The following is a 15,103-nucleotide window of genomic DNA, read 5'->3' on the forward strand; positions in this document are numbered from 1 at the left end:
ACACATTAGATGATTCTCATCTGATTTTCTTTTCGGGCCTGATATCGGACTAGAATCTGACGTATGTACAGCAACTATCCCACATCGTTCGTGGATCCGTCCTGGCGGTTCCATGAATGATCGTAATGCAAGTGAAGGGTAGAGAGAGCAGTGTGGTTCTGCTCATTCGTCTCTCCATAGAGCAGAACGGCACTGTATGCACAGTACATCTTTCAGTCTTTTGTCGTTGGAAAGGATCTTTCATGAACAAAAGTCTTACCTGTGTACATAGCCTAAAGCTACGTACACACGTCAAATTTTTCTCGCCCGATAAACAGCTTCAGGCTGATATCGGGCGAGAATCTGGCGTGTGTACAGCCCGCGTTGTTCATCGTCCGTGGATCCGTCCTGGCGGATCCATGAACGATGAGCGATCCTAATGCAAGGGAAGGGGGAGAGCAGGGTGCCGCTCCGTCGTTCTCCCCCTCCCCTCTTCATAGAGCAGGACCGTGCTGTATGTACAGCACTCGTTCATGCATCGTGCAGTTCTTATCATGAAAGATCCTTTCCAGTGACAAGAATTGCACGTGTGTATGTGTATGCGGCTTTAGACAGATTGACCAATTTAAAAGCTATTACCAGCCTCCCTTCATTTGTGCAGACGTCTTTCTTCCTAACTGGCTCTGGCTTGGAGACCAGATATCTCAGGTGTGAGGCTGCTTTTAGGAGCCTTCTATTATCCAATAGCTTTAAAGTGGATCTAAATTCCCAGAACTAACTTTCCCTTTTGCTCTTCAATAACCCATTGAAAATACTTTGTTACTGGTAAAATGAAATAACTGTTTCTCAAACCTTGTGAGAAGATAACTTACTGTGCTGTAACTGTATGTGTATCCGTTACATTGTTCCCAGTTCTCGCTGGATTGGTAATAAGAGCCACAGTTCCTGTCCTAAGGTGACAACTCTGCTCCTCAGCACAGTGGTGTATGGGTGTCCAACTTTGTTCCTTCAAGACCACATACAGGCCGGTATTTTCATATAGGTAGTCATTTCATCCAGTACACAGAACTAACCTGCTCACCCTATGGACCGTGTGCTGGAAATCCAGGGTTTAGGTCAGAAATTGATTATGGTCCCAGGTAGGTATAGACGTATTGGTAAGTGAGCAATGTCCCATAGGACAAGGATTTAAAGGATACAAAGCAGAAACCATATCTGCAAGCTGTGTCCTTGACTTTTAGGTGAAATTGATTGTCTTGAACCTGCCATGTGCCTATTATGCTCCCATGCGATTGGAGGAAAAAATACCTGTAATTCCAAAATAAGGGGGAAGCATGTGACCACCTTCATGAATTCTGCCCTTGGACTAGAGCGGCCAATCACCAGATCTAGGCATGGTCACATGAGAATGTTTAATGTAAGCATTAACATGCAGCTTACCCAAGGGACTGGTGGGCAAATAGAGGTAGGGAAGCACAAGTGAAAGCATATCAGTAAGAGGAGGGTTATTCGCTCAAAAGATCAGTAAACTATGAATAACATGGCCATTTCAAGGGTATTCTGATTAGTTATATATTTTTTTTACTATAATTGTAGGCGACCATGCATTGTTAAAGCTTACATTATGCTCATGCAAATAAGCTACCCAAAAAAAAACATTTTTAAGTTGCCGGTCAATGAACATGAAGTGTTTTTGTTTATGGTGCTTAGAAAGTCCATGATTCCCTTGTTAGATTAATGTAATTAGTTTTTAAAATACATGCTGCAGGGACATTAGATTGTGAGCTCCTTTGGGGGACAGTTGGTGACAGGACTATGGACTTTGTACAGCGCTGCGTAATATGATGGCGCTAAATAAATACTGTGTAATAATAATAATAATAATAAATGCTGTGTTCAACATTTATTTCATTCCTTCACAATACCCATTGGGCATTTGACAATGCAAAACTTGCCCACTAGATGGCAGTGTCCCAATGCTGTGAATGTATTCAGCCCATGCTTGCACACTCAGTGTTGTCAGGAATGTTAATATAATATTGCTCAAAGATTTTTTACATATAAAAGACTGACAAATTTATATTTCAGTGTTTATTCAGAGTAGGAGAAAACTTAAGGGCCTGTGTCGACAAATTTTAGGCTTATTGGATACCTCTGAATGTATTTAAACATTTTATTGGCATGAGTATTTCATCTTCTAATTTTGTATTTTACTTTCTTCAAGCTGGTTTTCCATTTCTTTATTCTTGTATAGAAATGCAGACAATATCTTGTCGACACAGAGCCCTAAAGGTGTATTAAATGTTGTGGTTATAACTCTTACTGCCTTATGACTGTGACTGCTGTATGTTGAATTACCACCACATTGTAAGTTTGTTTTTATTCGGATGGGATGAGATATGAATGTGTATACCTGTGCCAAGGAAAATTAGATTGTAAGCTCTTCTGAGCCAGGAATTGTAGAGGGGAGAACTTGCATAGTATGGGAATAATGTAATGGATGAATGTTTTGCAAAATGGGATTGGTTTCAAGTCTGAACCTAGCGGTTAAACCCCAATCTGATCTGAATTGTAAAACTTTGCATGGGATCACATTGTCTTAAAGGTCACTGGCAGTGATTAATGTAACTTCACGGAGTGTGATAATACAATAAATAAAGGTTTGGTTTATAGGAGGTGAACGGCCTTGTTCATTTTAGAAATGGTCAGACCCTTCACACTTTAACTTTTGAGCTCTGCTGGACGTTGTATGCCAGTATAAGAACATATGCAGGTAAGTTCCACCTTAGTAACGGCCATTGGTATGGAATGGGATGTCCAAGTTCATAAGTCATGTTAAGGTTTTCACAAACTTCTGGGTTTAAAATGGCCAATTACAAGAACTAAAGAATAAAGTTGGGTTCTGCAACAAAGGTAAAAAAAGAGTTGTATGTGTGGTTAAGGATATTGCAATAGATGGGAGATTTATAAAACAACTTCATTTATTATGTGTAACCTGAACTAATAAATCATTTAGTCACATGTAATTAATACATAAAATAATTACCTGTGCCTAGGGCTAGGCTCTGACCTGCATTGGGCAGGGTGCCTCCTGTGCAGCTCCTGGCAGCTGGCACCTTGCTTGCTGCTTGGCCATCTGCACCACTGTTAAAGAATTAGCAAATTTTACAGCAGGTGAAAGTGAGAAGCACAAAACCAATCGCTGCCATCACCATTTATTCTCTGGCACAGGAGATACTCTACATAAAGAAAGGATGAAGCCATAACCCCACTGCAACCTCACAGCCTTATCCGGGTGTTGCCAGTGTGAACACATTCTCCTTATTAAACTGCACACATTGGGTCTGATTTATTAAGGTACTCCGACTGGAGAAGATACCTTGGGTGATCCAGCAAATCTGGAATGGATTTCTACTATTAAATGGTTTCAATCTTTGGTCCAATCCAGGTTTGCTGGATCACCCAATGTTAGTCTTATTTCTCCAGCCTTGGAGAGCTTTAATAAATCAGACTTGTATATTTGCCTTTTGCTAAGGACTGCCAAGACCCACCTTGCTAAAAACCGAAATCCCTATCAAACCGCTATGATCTCTACACATTCTGTAGTGTTCACAAGAGAGCTTTGCTCTCATACCCTCTGATGAGAGAAGCCAAGGGGACAAAAGGTTTGAAAATTGAATCAAATGTGAAAATGCCTGTCACTGTTTAGCTTATGTCACCAGAAACCTATTAGAGAGCAAGGATGGTGTCAGATAAATGAGTGCAAATTTGGCAGTTATTGTGTACTTTTGTATTCCATACAAAAATGTTTTTACATTTGCTTGTAATTATGAAGTTTCATTAGCAGCATCAGAGACAAACCATGATATGGCCAAGCTATGTGACTGTTCTACGCTCGCCATGACCTCCATGTCTCCAGCAGCAGCAGCAATCCCCAAGCTCAGTTTTGCTCCATTATGTCTTTGCTTCATCCAAACTTTATATCCTTCGGCATTCTACTTCCTAATCCGGCTGATTGTGTTTTGCCTCTTCATATAACTAAATGCTGATAGGAGTGAAAACATTACAGGGATAAGGAGATAAGGTTTGAGGAAGTGCTGTCAGTTATGGATTATACAGAAATTTATTATTTCTGGACAGACAACTTTTTTCTAATTTTGGTTCTGTACATTACCACAATAATTTTCAATGAAACAACTCAGATGCAGTTGAACTGCAGACTTTCAGCTTTAATTCAGTGGGTTGAACAAAAAGATTGCATAAAAATGTGAGGAAGTAAATACTTTTTATAAACAATCACTTCATTTCAAAGTAATTTTGAGCCCCTGAAATCACAGTCCTAACTATGAAAATGTTGATGTGAGCAATGCTTGCATGGTTTTTATTGAGCTGGCCAACCGCCTGACTTGCAAGATATGGACACCGAAGCATAATTGCTAGACAAAAAAACATGTTGTCACCTCTCCAAATCAGGGCTAGGTGTCCCCATTGAAGAGTGCTGGTAATGCTACAACACACAATGATATTTTGCACAAATCTTCTCCTGTGTACAAAGCCACATGGTTTGGTGTGAAGGAACCTGATTCCCATTCACTGAGCCCTGATGCCACCCTGCTTATCATCTTTGGGACAAGACACAGATTGGCAATAGTGAGGGATTGGAACCCTTTTAGGTTGTCTGCTGGAACGATTCATTCTTTGCACCCTGGTGATCATTTTCTCCTGACCTAAAATGGGGAATAAAAGAAAATGGTTTGTCACCGGAATGGAAGAGTGGAATTCTTTAAGAATTGTTCCTTTGGCAACTAAGAATTTATAGCTGGATTGATCTACAAGAACCTAGTGTAAATGGGCCCTTGGGGTGGCCATACATAACCCAGAGGATGGCTCATTGAAAAAGCCTATGGGTGAAATAGCATACCAGAACCAAGTGATAAAACTTGGCAACCAAGGAACTAGCATCTTCTGAATGAGGTTAAAAGTGACACTGCAACTATTTTATAATATGTCAAACCCCTTTATTCATTATTATTAATATTATTATCAATAATAAGACATAATATTTATATAGCGCCAACATATTACACAGTGCTGTACAAAAACCAAAGTCATGTCGCTAACTGTCCCTCAAAGGGGCTCACAACCTAATGTCCCTACCATAGTCCTATGTATTTAATACAGACTAGGGTCAACTTTAGAGGCAAGCCAATTAACCTAACTGCATGTTTTTGGAATAAAATTCAGCATATTTCTGTATAAGATGCCTGCAACACATTCCTACAAAGTTGACTGCACCTCTGTTGCTGCTTGAAAAAAAAAACCAAATATATATATATATATATATATATATATTTATTTATTTATATTTATTTTATTTTTTTTGTTCTCTTTCAAGCATTTTCAAGCAGCAACAGAGATGCAGTCAACTTATACAGAAATTTCATTAAATAAATATATATATATATATATATGTAAATTCATTGAGAAACATATGAATAAATGTTTGAATTTCACAAGTGCACATCCCCTCTTTACATTTAACCAGGTAGGGAGTTTGCCTTGACCCTTGCTCCCAGTCCAGCACTACCACTACTTCTCCACTAGAGGGAGCGCCTGAGTTTACAATGTCATCAGTACTGTAATAGCAGATATTCTGCTGCTTGAGTTAAATATTTGGAAAACTGTTTTAGGTAATAAAGTTTTATTGGAGTTTTCGGGCAAAAGTACAAATAGGTCAAGGATATTCACTATGAACTAGAATCATAAAATTATACAATTTTTTTTGTAAATCAATGACACAGTCCTTAGATTGGAAGAAACTGAAATTCACATTAATATAGAATAATTTCTTTCATGGTAAATTGGCAGATGTTAGACTGGAATGTGGACCTGATACTAAAGTTCCTTACAACCAGACTATTTAATAGGATAGTGAAAAAGGAGGCAGAAAAGTATTGTGATATAAGTGGTTGGCTAAGGTGCTGCTTCTCAACGCCAACACCACCATCCCATCCAAATCAGCTTTGTCCTCTCCAGACCTGTTATGGCTGTCATCAGGCATGGCTTCCCCATTTTCCCTATGGTCAATGTCATCTACTCATTTTCTGTCTCTTAAAACACCACCATTACTTTACCCCCACCCCCCCTTATTGTGTGATACTTCCCCCACCTCTTAGATTGTAAGCTCTTCAAGCCAGGGTCCTATCTTGTATTTTGAGTTTTTGGCCTTTTGATTGACCAGGCCAAGATGAGTAAATTGCTATAAGCAATTAAACCTGAATTTTTAGGCTTTTTCAGCAGCTCTCCAACTCAAATGGCTTTAACGTAGTATTTGAAAATCAGTTGCACCCTCAAAAAAAGAAAAAAATGACCCTGTCCAGATGGCACAGGATCCAGGAGCCCAGCATTTTGCCAAAAAAAAACTCCAGTTCATTGCAAGAGGGCATATTGAGCTCTCAGCCCTGTCAGAGGGCACAGTGATGGCGTGAAGAGTTATGAAAGGCAGGGTCATGGTATTTTTATCGGGGCAAACTGTTTAGAAATGAAATAAAGGGAGCGCACTGTATATGTAATGTTACTGTATTAGGTTACCCCGTTTTATTTCAAGGTGGTGGAAAAAAAAATTTATTCTTTTTATGATGATGGCTTTTTGAGGTCATCTGTGTTGGGGGGCTGCCAAAACAACTGACCTACCATTTACCATGGAAGGTCCTCTTTACCTTCATTTCACGGTTCTGTATGACTAATGTTTAAAGGAGAGCTCCACAGGGGAATTTCCTTTAAATATGCATACGACCAGGCTATGAACAATTAATAATCTATCTATTACTCTCCCAATTTCCATGCCCAGTTGCAATTTTGATCCACAGCTTCCTTGCAACCTGTATAGTTCAGTACATAATTCTAATTTCCTACTTGTGCATTTGGTTCTCTGCTCGCAACAAAAATGTGCTCACATAGAATCCAATATCAGGCATGGAGTGTTTCATTTTAAAACCCAGCATCCATTATTACCTTTAATAAACCATTCCATATATCCCTTCCTATTGTGTGATACTTCCCCCACCTCCTAGATTGTAAGCTCCTTGGTGCAGGGTCCTCTCCTCCTCCCGTGTCACTGTCTGTATCTGTCTGTCATTTGCAAGCTCTATTTAATGCACTGCGCTGCATAATCTGTTGGTGCTATATAAATCCTGTTTAATGTTATTAATATGCATGTTTTTTATTAACCTGACCAAATGTGCAATGTGTTTTTTAACCTGCAAATGTGGGTATAACTTACAAACTCCATGCAGCTAGAGCTGTAAGGAATTTGTACTTATTATTTAAATTCCCTTAATCTCTTTTTGTTTGTTTTTTGTCTGTTGATCTTTATATTGCTCTTGCATTGCTGTATCGGTGTAGGCCGGTGCTTATGTTCCTCTTCCTCTGTAATCGTGAAGGATCTGTAATAGAGTGTTTGAATCTTGAGCTGGATCCTGTTGAGCAAGGTTCATTTCTGTTTACCATTGCTTTTGCCATGCAACACATTATGTTTCTGTAGACGCGGCACGTCCTTTTCTGCGGCGTTTCAAATGCTTTCACTCATTTGTGCTAGACAGTGGGAGTGCAAGGAAAAGAATCTCGGCAGCAAGCCTTCCCTGAAAGCACCTGTACGGATGTCATCCTCAGGAATCACCAAATCACCAAATCTGGCCATGTGACACAATCTCATTGTATAGGCTTTGATCAGGTGTCTTCCAAAATCCAATGTTGGCCATACAATATGCAATATTTTTTAAACATACATAAGAAATCAAAAAGTGCTTTCCTATCAATCTTTTTGGGGCAAATTTTTGGGCATGTTCTTGCAAAATTATTTTCTTATTCAATTGTTATGATAAACTTTGATAATACAGAATGTTTATACAGCGGGAGCATTGGTACATCACGTACTTGTAGTCCAGGGTAAAGGGTCAATTTCTAGTTCTATCTAAAAAAACATTGAGAGAAAATCACGTAATAATGTCACATTTGGTCTCCTTTAAGATTCACTTCAAAAGCAGCCAATGCGTTCACAAAATGTGGGAGAGATTGCCTGAAACAAGAATTGGACGAGATAAAAGATTTTCAATTCACTCCAAGCAGATTGTAAATCTGCCCACACATTTTGTCTTCTTGCAATCAATATTTCCTTTAGCAATTTTGGCATAATATTAAAATAAAAATAAGAAACAGATGTAACTGCAAATAAAAGAGAGTAAAATACCTTTTCTGCTGATCACACCATCGGAATGCCAATGTATTCAAGAGAAATCTCCCACTGGGATCTTGGTTCGTCGTACGACTGATGGGTTCCTCCCGGTGACCCCTGTGTCACCAATGTGTGTGGTGGTGATGTAGCAGTCAGCAGGAGGAATAAATGAGCTCTGAATGTGACCAGGATGACACTAAACAGATGGAACTAAATGTAAAATAGAAAATCTGCGACCAGGCAGGTCCTTTATTGCAGAAGTGTCCAATCCTCTTTACATCTGGAGGAAAAGAAGTTTAAGCTCCGGATAAGGAAGGGATTCTTCACTGTAAGGTCTGTGAAAAAGTGGAATCGGCTCCCTCAGGAAGTAGTTTCAGCAACTTCTATAGAAGCTGGATAATTTATAGAAGCACAGAATATAACTAAGTATTAAGGCTTTAAAGTAAAGATAACAGATACTGCTAATCCAGGGAACATCCGATCTGATCATGGAATCAGGAAGGATTGTTTTTCCCCTTTTGAAGCAAATTGTACCAGGGTTTTTTTGCCTTCCTCTAGATCAACTATGTCCAAATGGTTTTATATCTGGGATATGTTTATTTCCCTAGTGGTTGAACTTGATGGACTTTTTCTCAACCTGACTAACTATATGTCTTCATTTAATATACTCTATGATGTAGTGCTTTGAACCCAATCATCTTGGAAGTGTTATTTATTGCAACAATAAGTATGTTGTGTGAATTGGCAACAGACATTTGTTAAGAAAGAGATCAATGGCTTAGTTCAAACTTGTATTAGGAACAGGTTTCAGCAACTACTATAGATTGCTTTAAGAAAAAGCTGGATGATTTCTAGAAGCACAGAATATAACTGGGGATTAAGGCTTTAAAGTAAAGATAACAGAGACTGCTGCTCCAGGGAACATCAGATTGCTTCATTTCAGGAAGAAATGTTTCCCCTGTTGCAGCAAATTGTACCAGGGTTTTTTTTTGCCTTCCTCTGGACCAACTATGTCCATATGGTTTTATATCTGGGATATATTTATTTCCTTAGTGGTTGAACTTGATAGACTTTTTCTCAACCTGACTAACTATATGTCTTCATTTATTATACTCTATGATGTAGTGCTTTGAACCCAATCATCTTGGAAGTTCTATTTATTGCAACAATAAGTATGTTGTGTGAATTGGCAACAGACATTTGTTAAGAAAGAGATCAATGGCTTAGTTCAAACTTGTATTAGGAACAGCAGCTCCCCTCCACCACCTGCTGCACTGGTGTTCTTAAAGAACCATATTTGCACAATTTACAGTAGCCTATACTGAACTGCTCACTACCACCCCAATTCATTCTCTATGGGCTGCCATGGGTGAGATGTTGCTGCATATAGCATCTCATCCAAGGATGTGGTTTAGGCATCTAAAAACCCGATAACCACATCACAGACACACCACCAATCTGAACATAGGCTAAGGGTACACTGGTGGGGGGACAGCATCTACTTTTTGGGTGCATTCTGTGGGTCCCATTAAGCTGCCAATATACTACTCAATGTGATTGAACAATATCTAATTTTTCCTTTAGCTTTACCAAAATGATGTAGACAAACCTAAACAATCCATTCAATTTCTTTTCAATAACACAGGAAATTGGGCTTTATAGGCTATGCTAGATGAAGGAGATGGTACATTGAATGGTTAGCTTTGGAGATAACTACTTATGTAAATGTATCTGCCGTGCACACTACCAAATTCTCACTCTTGTGCAGGGGTCCCGAATGACAATACTTTGGAGAACACAGGCTGGTTTTGGGATAAAAAATGATTCTTTGGTAATCGTTCCATGCTTCATTTACTGCCCTTTATTAGATAAATACTAAAAATGTGTGAAGAACCTGACTCTCGAGGGCTGGAATTTAGGACCCATGGAGTGATGGAATGCAATTATCACAGGTTTAATACAGTTGTATGCATCAAACTCACAAAAGAGATTAGCTGTAAAAAGATCCACTTTAGTATAAACCTGTTTTAAGTGAAACAAGATGACTGGTATTGTAGACATTCTTGTGATAATACTATCTGCCTGGCTGTTATGTGGATCCTATATTCATTCTTACTGACTCATTGACCCGGCCAGCCATCCTCTAAAGCCCAGTCATGCAGGACTCCGGTCCTGAGTTTTCTATCTTTATCTGTATACAGGAGAATGGGATCTTCCTTGGGCCCACTTCCTGCATAACATGGACTGTCCATAGTCCTCTGAGGATCCAGAAAATAGGAGGACCGGCCAACATTGGCACATCAACGGTGCTAGGTATGTGCTCCTCTGCACCCAGAAAAGACCTAGATGGTGGATTTAGTTTAGTTTTACTTTAGTTTTAATTTAAGTAGGTAATTCATTTTTTTTTTTTTGGTATGTGTCCCATTTGGAAAATTCCCTCGGACACAACAAAAAGTTAGAGAAATTGTCTCCAAAGAAAAACTCCACCGTTGCCACCAGAACAAGTGTCCACACTTCTGCTTGATCTGGTGACAACTGTAAATTATGAATTTCCCATCACTATTCGCTCCAATACCAATGGTCACCAACATTCAGAGAGAGTGTATTTCTCCAGCAGAGACATAGCAATAAAATCCTGCGATGGGTTCTACAAAAGTTTTGACTGGACATATCTAAAAAAAAAAAAACTAAAGCAAGTCTCTGAAGCTCTTTAGATTTTTTTCACTGAAGGTCGACTATGATTTGAATCTTTTCAATTGAATTGTCCAGATTTTATTTACTTTAATGCTTAATTTACTCCGACATGCCACCATGCTTTTTGCTTGTTACTGTAGCAGTGTAAGCAGAATTGAAGTGATTAGTAATTCATGATAGCGTTGAAATGTATTACCTACGTCCCATTGAAAAGAAAGTGGCCAGCTGTTACCTATATTTGCTGGAAGACCTTCTCCAATGCATCCAAGGACCTTCTGCCACCATGCTCTACAATAGGCTACATGGACACCCTCACCTGTTGGCCATTCCAGGGCCCTCAATTAATTTCAGGAGAGTAGTTGGTTGATGCTTTTTTTTGGCGGAGGACCTTGTCTTCAAAATCAAAGCAGTCAACCCCATGGTGGCACCCTATAAACCCTGAACTGCTCAGATGGTTTGCAGAGGATTTTCAATCAAGCAGAGCTGCCTGATGTAAGTTTAGATTTTAACAAAGGAAATACTTTATTTGCATGGTAGGCTTGCTTATTTGGTATGGTACAGGTTGCTTCAGCAATTTACGTCTCTAAGGATAGTTTAACCAACACCAATTATATTTTTGGCTGTCTATAAGGATGATATTTTTCCCACTGGACAGCAATAACGTGGCATCATTTCTACTGACCACTCAATGTTATGTGGATAAAGTAATTATAGAAGGAGTTACCTACGACCTGGAAGTTATTTCCCCCAAGTATTCCCCAATGTTGAGAAAGGTTGGTATGGTAGGTGAAATTTGATACCGTCCTTCCAAAACCTCGAAAATATAAAATCCAGGACCTAATATCTACCCCTGAGTTATTTTGTGACTGTTTTCTCTAAACAACATTTGTTGGCAGCCACGTGAATAAAAATAAAATTGTTGCTCAAACCTTTCACAATGGATCATTATAATGTTAGGTTTTCTGAAAGCAAAGCTTTCTCTTATTTCCCGATGTATGAAAGTGACATACCAAGAAAAGCTGACAATTATTCCACGATAAATGATTTAGACAAAGCCGGCTCCTATCCGGTGTTGTTTCCCGGTAAAGCCGTTTTATCCTGCAGAAGGTATTTAAAGTCTTCATAATGTACAGTTGTCAAAATATTCCTGACCTTTTGTGATTTGCCGAAATGCTGAGAGAACTCAAGGAAAAAACGTGTTCACTGATATTAAAAACTGGTTTGCCATAGAAACTCGAAGTATTCATAACGTACAACCTTGACATGCATTTAATGAAGACGGCAGGAGCAAGAATGCTGTTTTTGTTTGAAAGAAAGACTGCGGCAGACGGCAAAGTAAATACAGACGGCTACCTGGAATTATATTGGGTGCACAAAAAAAGAAGATGGAAAAAACAAACATAGTGGGCAACATTTCATAGCTGACATGGCAACGTGCAACTAAAATGGTACTCTCCATTAAAGACAAAGTTGTATCTTGCTGTGGAATCTTGTTGATGTGTGTATAGTTCATGTAACCTCAATAGTTTACACAGTGCATGCATCAGTACAGCTCAGGGAAAGGAATTTTACAAAAATCTGTGTGTGGGAGGATCAAAGGCAAAGTGCAATGTCTTATAATGGCTTCTAAAAAATCATGTTGTCTTTCCATTCTGATAAACTGACCCCCTGACCTTCTGGCATTCCTTGTCAAAGAAGCACTCCAGTCTATTGAAAAGCAAGATATTGATTCAAAATTACTAAATATATACAATTAATGGTTATACTTCTATTCACTGCAAGGGAACAGAATTTAACAAAAAAATCCCCTCTAGCCGCTCTCCTTGCTTCTCTAATTACCTACTAATGACTTCCTCACTCATAACCTCATCACACGCACGGCTCCAAGACTTTTCTAGAGCTGCCCCGACTCTCTGGAATGATCTTCCTTGTTCTATTCAGCTTGCACCTTGCTCCTCAAAACTCATCTTTTCAAACTTGCCTACCCATCTTCTTCTGTATCCTAAAATCTCACTACTTCCCACCATTCCATATCTTCCCACCATTCCATATCTTCAATACTTCCCCCACCTCTTAGATTGTAAGCTCCTCAGGGCAGGGTCCTCTCTTCCTCCTGTGTCACTGTCTGTATCTGTCTTTTGTAACCCCTATTTAATGTACAGCGCTCCCTAATATGTTGGCGCTATATAAACCCTTTTTTTATTAATAATAATATTAATAATAATAATATTAACATGGAATACAGGAGCTTACACTCTTTAAAATATTGTGTCAGAGCTGGATCATGGACAAGGCTGGGGCCAGGGCCTGATGGATGTCCGGGGAGGACATCAGCTAGTATTTTGTTCAAGTCTGACCAGCCCAGCAAACTTAGTCCAAGAGCTGACCATTTTCAAGGAGTCACCAAGCACTACAAAATTTAATGGGACCATCTGCAAGTAACTTACTTGGTTAGTTGGTGCCAAAGTGTATGCATCTCCATTAAAAAAGATTGCACCAATTTAACCTGCATTGAAGGCGTTCCAAGAAAAGGTCTCTGTTGTCCTAAAGGAACATTAGAATAACACTATTATTATTATTAGTATTAATAAGCAGGAATTATCTAGCGCCAACATATTACGCAGCGCTGTACACTACAGTCATATGTACCAGGCTTTCTAAAATAATGCAGGCTAATGAATCAGTGATATAATTTTGCCACAATAAACATGTTTGTGGCAAGCTTAGATAGTGTTTCATTCTGCAAGTTCATTATACCAACTGTGAACCATGGTGATGGAAAGTATATGATTCAGGATTGCTGGCTACTTCAGAACAGAAGCAGCCTGCAGTCGTTAGGAAAGGTATAAATTATTATACATTATTTATATAGCGCAAACATATTACACAACGCTGTACAAGTCCACAGTCATGTCACTAGCTGTCCCTCAAAGGCGCTCCCAATACAATGTCATATGTCATTAACACAGTCTTACGTTAATTTTATAGGGTTAAGCCAATTAACCTAACTGCATGTTTTTGGGGTGTGGGAGAAAACCAGAGTACCCAGAGGAAACACACACAAACACAGCGAGAACCTGCAAACTCCATGCAGATAATGTCCTGGCTTGGATTCGAACCTAGGACCTGCAAATGCAAGATTGCTAACCACGGAGCCACCATGCTGCCTAATTCTGCATTATATCAAAGTGTGCTTTTTATAAATGTGATGTCATCTGTCACAAAGTTAAAACTAAACCAAAAGTCCCAAGTCAGCTATAAATTCTGCATTTCTGCATTCTGCAATTCTGCATGTGTGCTTGATGGGAGTGTAAGGTCATCTGTCAGAAAGTTAAACCAGAAATTTAGATTTTAACATGTGAATGTACAGAAGCATACTAGTAAATACACCAAGGAAATGCTCAACAAAAATAAATAATGGAGAGTATCCACTGTACTGATCAAAGTCATGAACTGAATCCCATTGAAATGCTGTGGAGAATTTAAAATGGGCAGTTAATGTAAGGAAACTCACAATCTAAAAGAAATGTTCACACGGGACTGGTCACAAATAATGTGGACTGGTGGGCAGTGATGCACAACGCCCTTCAAGAAGTAATTTATTAATAGCTTTGTTATCTGAGGGTGTACTTACTTTTTCCACATCACGCCATTACATCCTTTTTTATATATTTTGCTAAATGAATGATTATAAAAAGGCAAATTAGGGAAAGGCAGTGGAGCTCATCAACACATCACATGGGAGTCGCTTGCTACCCCTCGTCATATATTAATGAAGGTTGGGGTCAGGGGTAAACTTTGAAAATCGGAAACATTTAGGATGATATACTGCGCTCAGCGTGATGTCAGGCGTATAGAACCAGGTTAGTTTCCATGGTTACTCTAACCACCAAATTTCAAGTGTTGACTACATTCCGGATGATACCAATTTAATGCTGTAATATGCACCGCACACATGCACATCCATTTCCTTTTACTGGTAAGTGCTACTCAACAATGGACTAGAGTGCTGCTTCCATGTTCTCATCACAAAATGTACATATAATATATGATCCTCAGCTTGGCTTCACATTGCCTAAAGGAATCTATAGGGATTATTTTATTTTTCTTGTAATATTATTTATTTTTTTCCTGATCAAATAGATAGAAGTGCAAATAGATGTTGCATTTTAATATTTTATTCATTTGCAAATATTA

The sequence above is a fragment of the Pyxicephalus adspersus genome, chromosome 10 (genome assembly GCF_032062135.1).
Source record: "Pyxicephalus adspersus chromosome 10, UCB_Pads_2.0, whole genome shotgun sequence".
Lineage (NCBI taxonomy): Eukaryota > Metazoa > Chordata > Amphibia > Anura > Pyxicephalidae > Pyxicephalus > Pyxicephalus adspersus.